The sequence below is a fragment of the Hypanus sabinus genome, chromosome 1 (assembly GCF_030144855.1).
Source record: "Hypanus sabinus isolate sHypSab1 chromosome 1, sHypSab1.hap1, whole genome shotgun sequence".
In the NCBI taxonomy this organism is placed as follows: domain Eukaryota; kingdom Metazoa; phylum Chordata; class Chondrichthyes; order Myliobatiformes; family Dasyatidae; genus Hypanus; species Hypanus sabinus.
Window position 1 is genome coordinate 103185512 of NC_082706.1, and position 10499 is coordinate 103196010.

Sequence of the window (10499 nt, forward strand, 5' to 3'; positions counted from 1 at the left end):
CCAGCGGCTCCACCTTGTTAGGAGCTTGAGGAGATTAGGTATGTTACCAATGACTCTTGTAAATTTCTATAGCTGTGTGATGGAGAGCATTAAGATTAGCTGCATCACACCCTAATAGGGAGGTTCCAATGCACAAGATTTCGAGAGGTTGCAGAGGGTTGTAGTCTCGGCCAGCTCCGCCATTTCAAGAAGGCAACATCCACCATCAAGGACCATCACAATCCAGGATGTACCCTCTTTTCATTACTACCATCAGGAAGGGGGTACAGGAGCCTGAAGACCCACACCACGATGTTCAGGAACAGCTTCTTCCCTCCTCCCCCCTTCTGAACGGTCCATGAATCCATGAACATTACCTCATCATTACCGGAGCTGCCCCAGTGCAACAGCTTTTCCACTTTAAAAGTTCTTGCCCACAGACATTGCAGGATACAACAGACAACCACAAATAAACTTGATTCTCATCCTAACCTTTTAGAGAGAGTTCAAGATTTCTACCCTATGATGGTGAAGGAACAGTGACACCCAGTACTTCCAAGTCAGGATGGTGTGTGGCTTGCAGGGCAACTTCCAGGTGGTGGAAGTCCCTCTGCTTTTGCTGCCCTTGCCCTTCTGGCTGGTGCAGGTCATGGCTTGGAAGGTGCTCTCCAAAGCATCTTCAGCAATTTACCAAGATGCCCCGGGCAGCAGCTTCCAACTGTACAAACGGCTTTGTTTGTCGCTGGTAAAGTGTGTGAATGATTGTGATGGGGAGTCTCTCCAGCTGACTGCTCCCCCTGCACCCATCCAGCCAGTAGAGAGTGCACGATCACATTACTGACCTGAGCCTTGTAGATGGCGGACAGGCTTTGGGGAGCTGGGATGTAAGTTACTCAATTCAGGATTCCTAGCTTCTGACCTACTCTTGTAGCCACCTTGCGTATATGTCATTGAGAAATACAGCACAGAAACAGGCCCTTTGGCCCATCTAGTCCATGCTGAAATCACTTAAGCTGCCTGCTCCCAATTATCTACACTGGGACCATAGTCCTCCATATCCCTACTATCCACATACCTATCCAAACTTCTCTTAAGCATTGAAATTGAGCTCGCATGGACCACTTGTGTTGGCAGCTAATTCCACACTCTCATGGCCACCTCTGTGAAGAAGTTTCCCCCTCATGTTCCCCTCAAACATCTCAGCTTTCACTGTTAAGCCATAATCTCTGATTGTAGTCCCACCCAATCTGTCTGCATTTGTCCTATCTGTATCCCTTATAGTTTGTATACTTCAATCAAATCTCCTCTTAATCTTCTATATTCCAAAGAATACAGTCCTACCCTACTCAATCTTTCCTTATAATTTTCCAGACCTGGCAACATCCTTGTAAATTTTCTCTGCACTCTTACAACCTTGCTTACACCCTCCCTGTACTTGGGTGATCAAAACGAAACACAACATTCCACATCAGGCCTTATCAACATCTTATACAACTTCAACATAACATCCCATCTCCTGTACTCAATATATTGATCTATGAAGGCCAAAATGCCAAAAACTTTCCTCACAACCCTATCTACGTGTGAACAAATTATATACCTGTATTCCCAAATCCCTTTGTTCTACCACACTCCTCAGTGACCTACCATTCACTGTGTAAGACCCACTCTGGTTGGTCCTACCGAAATGCATAACTTTGCACTTGTCTGCATTAAATTCCATCTGCCATTTTCAGCCCATTTTCCCCACTAATGCAGATCCCTCTGTAAGCCACGATAGCCTTCCTCACTGTCCACTACACCCCGAATCTTGGTGTCATCCACAAATCTGATAACCACATTATCACCTAGATCAGTGATATAGATGACAAACAACAAAGGACCCACCACCGATCCCTGCGGCATACCACTAGTCTCAGGCCTCCAGTCAGAGAGGAAACCATCTACTACCACTCTCTGGCTTCTCCCACAAAGCCAATGTCTAATCCAATTCACTGCCTCATCTTGAACGCAGAGTGACTGAGCCTTTTTGACCAACATCCCATGCTGGACCTTGTCAAATGCCTTAGTAAAGTCCACGTCGACTTCAGGCCAGTTACTGGTTGATGTTTCTCCTCAGGATATTGGCGGTGGGGGATTCGGTGATAGTAACGATGAATGTCAGGGGGTGAACAGTGTATTTTCTCATGTTAGATATCGGCATTGCCTGACACTTGTGCAGGCTGAATGTTACTTTGCCACCCACCACCTGGGCCCAGGGTATTGTCCAGGTCTGACTTCACTGTTGTGCAATCATTAGAACGTCCATGCTTCTGACCTTATGAATCAGGGACGGTCCCTGATGAAGCAGCAAAGGTGCTTTTGGATGCAGAGCCAATCAATGTCTTTGAAATGGAAGTGGATGGGTTCTTGAGCGAGAGTGATTAGAGGAGTTACGGGGAAAGAATGCTGTCCTGGGAACAAGATTTGACCGGGTGGCCTCCATCTGTGTTGTAGTCCAAGCCTGGAACTCAATTGATTCTGAATGTGTACAATGTGATGAGAAGCAGATAATGGGTGAGTCTGACCAAGGCACCACCACAAGCCTTACTGGTTGAGGGGCACCCAGCACTGAGTCTGTTGGCTACATTACCTAACATCTCCCTCTGACTTGTTTAGAATCTGGCACTTACTCCACAAGCAACTGTTCCCGCAATCCCAGACTCCACAGTAAGTCTCAATAGGCCTCACGGGCTTTTAAAATCCAGCACTTAAAACTCCACAAGCAACTGTTCCCGCAGTTCTCCACGGAAAGTCCCACTAGGCCCCACTCGCTTTCTAAAAACTGGCATTTTAAAACTCCATAAGTAACTGTCTCCACAATCCCAATTTCTCTTTAAGAAGTTCATTCACAACTGACTGCATCAGACCAGATGTAGAGGAATGTAACGCTGCGACCAAATCCATCCCAGGGAGAGTTCATGTTATGCAAATTTTCACAAACATAAACTTTCCCTGCAGGAACAGTCAAGCTTCCTCAGACAAGTGGGGATATTCCACTTGATCCGCTCCTGCCCCTCATCAGTGCACGTCCCTGCCCCTCATCAGTGCACGTCCCTGCCCCTCATCAGTGCACGTCCCTGCTCCTCATCAGTGCACGTCCCCGCTCCTCATCAGTGCACGTCCCTGCCCCTCATCAGTGCACGTCCCTGCCCCTTATCAGTGCACGTCCCTGCCCCTCATCAGTGCACGTCCCCGCTCCTCATCAGTGCACGTCCCCGCTCCTCATCAGTGCACGTCCCTGCCCCTCATCAGTGCACGTCCCTGCCCCTCATCAGTGCACGTCCCTGCCCCTCATCAGTGCACGTCCCTGCCCCTCATCAGTGCACGTCCCTGCCCCTCATCAGTGCACGTCCCCGCTCCTCATCAGTGCACGTCCCCGCTCCTCATCAGTGCACGTCCCTGCCCCTCATCAGTGCACGTCCCTGCCCCTCATCAGTGCACGTCCCCGCTCCTCATCAGTGCACGTTCCTGCCCCTCATCAGTGCACGTCCCTGCCCCTCATCAGTGCACGTCCCTGCCCCTCATCAGTGCACGTCCCTGCTCCTCATCAGTGCACGTCCCCGCTCCTCATCAGTGCACGTCCCTGCCCCTCATCAGTGCACGTCCCTGCCCCTCATCAGTGCACGTCCCTGCTCCTCATCAGTGCACGTCCCTGCCCCTCATCAGTGCACGTCCCTGCCCCTCATCAGTGCACGTCCCTGCCCCTCATCAGTGCACGTCCCTGCTCCTTCAAACTCAGAACGAGTCTTTCTTAAAACCACTCCTGCTACTCCCCTCTGTCACCCTCTGAAGTATGTTTATTATCAAAGTGTGTATATGTCAGCATATACTAACTTCAAATTCATTATCTTGCAGGCACTTACGGGGGAAAAAAGTAATTTTTTAATGAAAATACTATACATAAACAAAGATTGATAAATAACCAATGTGCAAAGGAAGACCAGCTGAGCGAATGAAAATAGGACTGAGAACTTGAGTTGTAAAGAGTCATAGAATCTGTTCAGAGTAGTGGTGAGTGAAGTTACCCAGGCTGGTTCCTGAACCTGGTGGTTGGAGGGTAGTAACTGTTCCTGAACCTAGTGGTTGGAGGGTAGTAACTGGTCCTGAATCTGGTGGTTGGAGGGTAGTAACTGGTCCTGAACCTGGTGGTTGGAGGGTAGTAACTGTTCCTGAACATGGTGATTGGAGGGTAGTAACTGTTCCTGAACATGGTGGTTGGAGGGTAGTAACTGGTCCTGAACATGGTGGTTGGAGGGTAGTAACTGTTCCTGAACATGGTGGTTGGAGGGTAGTAACTGTTCCTGAACCTGGTGGTTGGAGGGTAGTAACTGTTCCTGAACATGGTGGTTGGAGGGTAGTAACTGTTCCTGAACATGGTGGTTGGAGGGTAGTAACTGTTCCTGAACATGGTGGTTGGAGGGTAGTAACTGTTCCTGAACCTGGTGGTTGGAGGGTAGTAACTGTTCCTGAACATGGTGATTGGAGGGTAGTAACTGTTCCTGAACATGGTGATTGGAGGGTAGTAACTGTTCCTGAACCTGGTGGTTGGAGGGTAGTAACTGTTCCTGAACATGGTGGTTGGAGGGTAGTAACTGTTCCTGAACCTGGTGGTTGGAGGGTAGTAACTGTTCCTGAACCTGGTGGTTGGAGGGTAGTAACTGTTCCTGAACATGGTGGTTGGAGGGTAGTAACTGTTCCTGAACATGGTGGTTGGAGGGTAGTAACTGTTCCTGAACATGGTGGTTGGAGGGTAGTAACTGTTCCTGAACATGGTGGTTGGAGGGTAGTAACTGTTCCTGAACCTAGTGGTTGGAGGGTAGTAACTGTTCCTGAACATGGTGGTTGGAGGGTAGTAACTGTTCCTGAACATGGTGGTTGGAGGGTAGTAACTGTTCCTGAACATGGTGGTTGGAGGGTAGTAACTGTTCCTGAACATGGTGGTTGGAGGGTAGTAACTGTTCCTGAACATGGTGGTTGGAGGGTAGTAACTGTTCCTGAACCTAGTGGTTGGAGGGTAGTAACTGTTCCTGAACATGGTGGTTGGAGGGTAGTAACTGTTCCTGAACATGGTGGTTGGAGGGTAGTAACTGTTCCTGAACCTAGTGGTTGGAGGGTAGTAACTGTTCCTGAACATGGTGGTTGGAGGGTAGTAACTGTTCCTGAACCTAGTGGTTGGAGGGTAGTAACTGTTCCTGAACATGGTGGTTGGAGGGTAGTAACTGTTCCTGAACCTAGTGGTTGGAGGGTAGTAACTGTTCCTGAACATGGTGGTTGGAGGGTAGTAACTGTTCCTGAACATGGTGGTTGGAGGGTAGTAACTGTTCCTGAACATGGTGGTTGGAGGGTAGTAACTGTTCCTGAACATGGTGGTTGGAGGGTAGTAACTGTTCCTGAACCTGGTGGTTGGAGGGTAGTAACTGTTCCTGAACATGGTGGTTGGAGGGTAGTAACTGTTCCTGGACCTGGTGGTTGGAGGGTAGTAACTGTTCCTGAACATGGTGGTTGGAGGGTAGTAACTGTTCCTGAACATGGTGGTTGGAGGGTAGTAACTGTTCCTGAACATGGTGGTTGGAGGGTAGTAACTGTTCCTGAACATGGTGGTTGGAGGGTAGTAACTGTTCCTGAACATGGTGGTTGGAGGGTAGTAACTGTTCCTGGACCTGGTGGTTGGAGGGTAGTAACTGTTCCTGAACATGGTGGTTGGAGGGTAGTAACTGTTCCTGAACATGGTGGTTGGAGGGTAGTAACTGTTCCTGAACATGGTGGTTGGAGGGTAGTAACTGTTCCTGAACCTGGTGGTTGGAGGGTAGTAACTGTTCCTGAACATGGTGGTTGGAGGGTAGTAACTGTTCCTGAACATGGTGGTTGGAGGGTAGTAACTGTTCCTGAACCTGGTGGTTGGAGGGTAGTAACTGATCCTGAACATGGTGGTTGGAGGGTAGTAACTGTTCCTGAACATGGTGGTTGGAGGGTAGTAACTGTTCCGGGCACAGAGCTGCTGATGGTAGCAGCGAGAAGAGAGCATGGCCTGGGTGGTAGAGATCTTTGATAATGGAAGCTGCTCTCTCTTGGCAGTGCTCCATGTAAATATGCTGTACTCAATGGTGGGGAATGCTTCGCTCGTGATGAGCTGGTCTATATCCACCACTTTTCGTAGCCTTTTCATAGACCCAGGCCACACAATCATAGGAATAAAGGGATTAGAGCAAATGACTAAGTACACAGCCTTGTCGTGCACCTTGTGCTCATGGAGAGGAGATATTGAGGATGAGTGTGGAGGAGTAACCTGGAAGGGAGTTGAACATTCTTTCCCTTCTTGGGGAAAGAAGCTGTGCCTGAATTCCTTAATTAGTGTCTTAGTGACTCTTATATCTATGTTCCCAGCTCTGAGAGAGCCACAAATGGAAACACTTTCTCCAAATAATCTTTTTTTAGCTGTTTTACCATCTTAAAGATTAAGATAATCTATTTAAGTGAAAGGGGCACAAAGTGTTCAATTTTTCTGCCTCTCTGTTCAAATACAAGAAATGAATTCATTTAAGGATTTAACCTCTTGCCTGAATTGGTTGGGAGTGAGGTTGAAGCAGGTATGTAGTGTGACTGAGTATGAAGGGTAGGTAGGAGGATTTAAGGGAGCAAGCTGGGCAGCTGGTAGAGCTACTGTGTCACAGCTCCAGCGACTCACAAAGCAGTCAGATATGGGAGCTGAATTAGGCTATTCAGCCCATTGGGTGCGCTCTGCCACTCGTTCACAGCTGATTTTTATTTTCTGCCTCAGCCCCCTTAGAGTCACAGAGTCATAGAACACTATCAAATTTCACCTCAATCTTCTATGCTTTAGGGAATAAAGTCCCAACCTATTTCAAACATCAGGTCTCCAATAAACCTAATTCGGTCTTAAACTATTTCAACATTACACCCACATTCCTGTACTCAGTACATTGATTTATGAACGCCAATGTGCCAGAAGTTTCCTTTACGACCCTCTCTACCTGTGACGCCACTTTCAAGGAATTATGGAACTGTATTCCCATATCCCTCTGTTCTACCGCACTCCTCAGTGCCCCACTGCTCACTGTGTAAGACCTACCCTGGTATGTCCTCCCAAAGTGCAACACCTCACACTTGTCTGCATTGAATTCTATCTGCCATTTTTCACCCCACTGTTTTCCAGCTGATCCAGATCCCTCTGCAAGTTTTGAACATCTCCCTCACTGTCCACTTCACTCTCAATCTCGGTACCATCTGCAAATTTGCTGATCCACCTCACCACATTATCATCCAGATCGTTGACAAACAACAATGGACTCAGCACCGTTAGTCACAGGCCTCCAGTTAGAGAGGCAACCATCTACTGGTTCTTCTCTCTGGCATTGTCTGAAAAGTCAATGTGGAATTTACACGTTCTTCCTGCGATCCTGTGGGCTTTCCTGTCTCAAAGACGTGAGGGTTAATGGGTCATTAGGCCCCTATAAATGGCCCCTAGTGTGTAAGGGGGTGGTAGAATATGGGGAAAGTTGATAGAGACGTAGGGAGGATTCGTAGAGATGGGTGTTTGAAGGTCTGCATAACTTGGTGGGCCAAATAACCAGTTTTCCTGCTTCCGTGAAGGAATCCTTTGACCCACTTTGGAAAAGTTATTGCAGATGGATCTGTCCTGCAGTTCCAAATGAACAAGAGAAGGTATGGAACGGCTGGTGAGATACTGTATGTTTAAACATGCTGACAGAAATCTCTCTGCCCTTGGGATTCAAACATCCATTAGTGTTGTGGGACTGTTAGCTGACAGGAAATTTCAAAAGTAACCATAATACATAGTGATATTAATAAAGCCTAGTCCATTATCGGTACCGGTGCATTTAGATAGAGGCCACTTAACTGTCAATATATCCCTATATCAGAGAGATTAGAAAGGCTGGGATTGCTTTTATTAAAAAAAACATTCAGAGGATATTAATTAGAGGATTTCAACATTAGGTAAATGTTTGACAGAGGAAATATGAGAAAACATTTACACGGACAGGAATCGAAAAGCAAATAAACCGCCCATAACCAAAATCTGAAATAGAAACAGAAAGCACAAGAAGTACTCAGCTGGTCAGGCAGGATTGGTAGAGAAAGTGACAGAGTTAATATTGCAAATCAATAACCTTTCATTACAATCACATCAAGTCAGGTTTATTGTCACTTAACTATAAACATGTATACCTGTACTGTCAAACGAAACAACTTTTCTCCGGGCCAGAGTGTAAAGCACTATATTACACGTAGCACATAGTCACTTATGAAACTAAGATGGATTCTATAGATGGATTACACATAAATAAACAAACTAAAGTACATAAATTAAATACTATAAGGGTCAGAACAGATTAGCCCGTGAGACTTCAGATACAATGCGGTAGGGAGTTCAGAAGCCCAATGGCCCGAGGGAAGAAATTGTTTCTGATCCTAAACGTTCTTGATTTTACACATCGGAGTCTCCTGCCTGATGGGAGAAAGTCAAGAGGGTGTTGGATGGATGGGTGGGGCCCTGCGTACGCAGCATTTCTGATAAATGTCCCTGATGGATGGCAGGGAGACTCATATGATCCTCTCAGCTGTTCTCACAGTCCTTTGCAGGGAATTCCGGTTTGATGCTCAGCCGCTCTCATACCAGATGGAGATGCAACTGGTCGGGATGCTCTCAATGGTGGTCCTATAAAATTCAGTTAAAGTGGTGGGGAGTGAGAGGACCTCACTTGCCTCAATCTCCTTAAGAAGTGGAGACACTGCTGAGCCTTCTTGTTCAGGGAGGTGATGTTAAGGGACCAGGTGAGGTCACCCATAATGTGAACTCCCAGTAATTTGGTGCACTTCACTCTCTCTATGGAGGAGCCATGTATTTGCAGAGTGGAACGGTTCATCTGCACCTTCCTGAAGTCCGCAATGACATCCTTGGTCTTCCTCACATTCAGACTTAGAGTGTTGTTCTCCACCACTCCACTTCCTTTCTGTACTCCAACTTATCACTGTTGTCGATGAGGCCAACCACTGTTGTGTCATCCACAAACTTGATATGGTTGGAGCTGACTCCTGTGACACAGTCCTGCATCAGTGGGCTGAGCACACAGCCCTGGGCAGTGCCGGTGCTCAGTGTAATGGGACAAGAGACGTTGCTGACCATACGGACTGACTGGCCTTTCGGTTCAGAAGTCCAGGATCCAGTTGCAGAGGGAGATGTTCAGACCCAGCAAGGACAGATTCCCCACCAGTTTCTGGTTGTCAAAGATGTTTGAAACCCAGAGGAGGGGAAGGGTGGAGAGAGAAGAGGATTATCTGTGTAAGGTGGAGACTCGGGGAGAGTGAATGCCACAAATGAGGCAGAGAAACAGTGACAAAGGCTTGTTAACCACAGCTAACCTGACAGCTCATGACGACAGGGGAGAGGTGAGGTGAAAATGTAATGCTGAAACTATGTAAGAGTTCTTAGAGAGACAATAGACAAGTCTGCATCTGTAGGTATACAAAGGGCAAGTGGATAATTCTTCTCTCTGTCTCCAGTCACTGTCCCCTTCTCCCTCTAATCCCATACTCCAATGATCCCTCTCTTCCGCCCTCCAACTGATCCTTGTTCTTCCCTCCCCGTCAATCCCTCTCCCCCTCCAGTCCTGTACACCCCTCTCCCATACCCCTCTTCGATCCAGTCCTGTCTACTCCTCAGTGCCATCTATCTGACCCCTTTCCAACCTTCTTCCCCTTGCCCTCCACACCTCTGACCTCCTGCTCTTTGACCAAGAATGACGAGTCAGCTTACAGAGAGGAGGTGCAGTGGCTAACGGACTGGTGCAGAGCCAACAACCTGTCTCTGATTGTGAACAAAACAAAAGAGATGGTTGTTGATTTCAGGAGGGCACAGAGCGACCCCTCCCCGCTGAATATTGATGGCTCATCAGTAGGAATCATTAAGAGGACCAAATTTCTTGGTGTTCACCTGGTGGAGAATCTCACCTGATCCCTCAACACCAGCTCCATAGCAAAGAGAGCCCAGCAGCATCTCTACTTTCTGCGAAGGCTGAAGAAAGTCCATCTCCCACCCCCCATCCTCATCACATTCTACTGGGGTTGTACTGAGAGCATCCTGAGCAGCTGCATCACTGCCTGGTTCGGAAATTGCACCATCTCAGATCGCAAGACCCTGCAGCGGATAGTGAGGTCAGCTGAGAAGATCATCGGGGTCTCTCTTCCCACCATTACAGACATTTACACTACACGCTGCATCCACAAAGCTAACAGCATTATGAAGGACCCCACGCACCCCTCATATAAACTCTTCTCCCTCCTGACGTCTGGGAAAAGGCACCAAAGCATTTGGGCTCTCATGACCAGACTATGTAACAGTTTCTTCCCCCAAGCCATCAGACTCCTCAATACCCAAAGTCTGGACTGACATCAACTTACTGCCCTCTACTGTGACTATTGCCTTGTTTATTATTTAT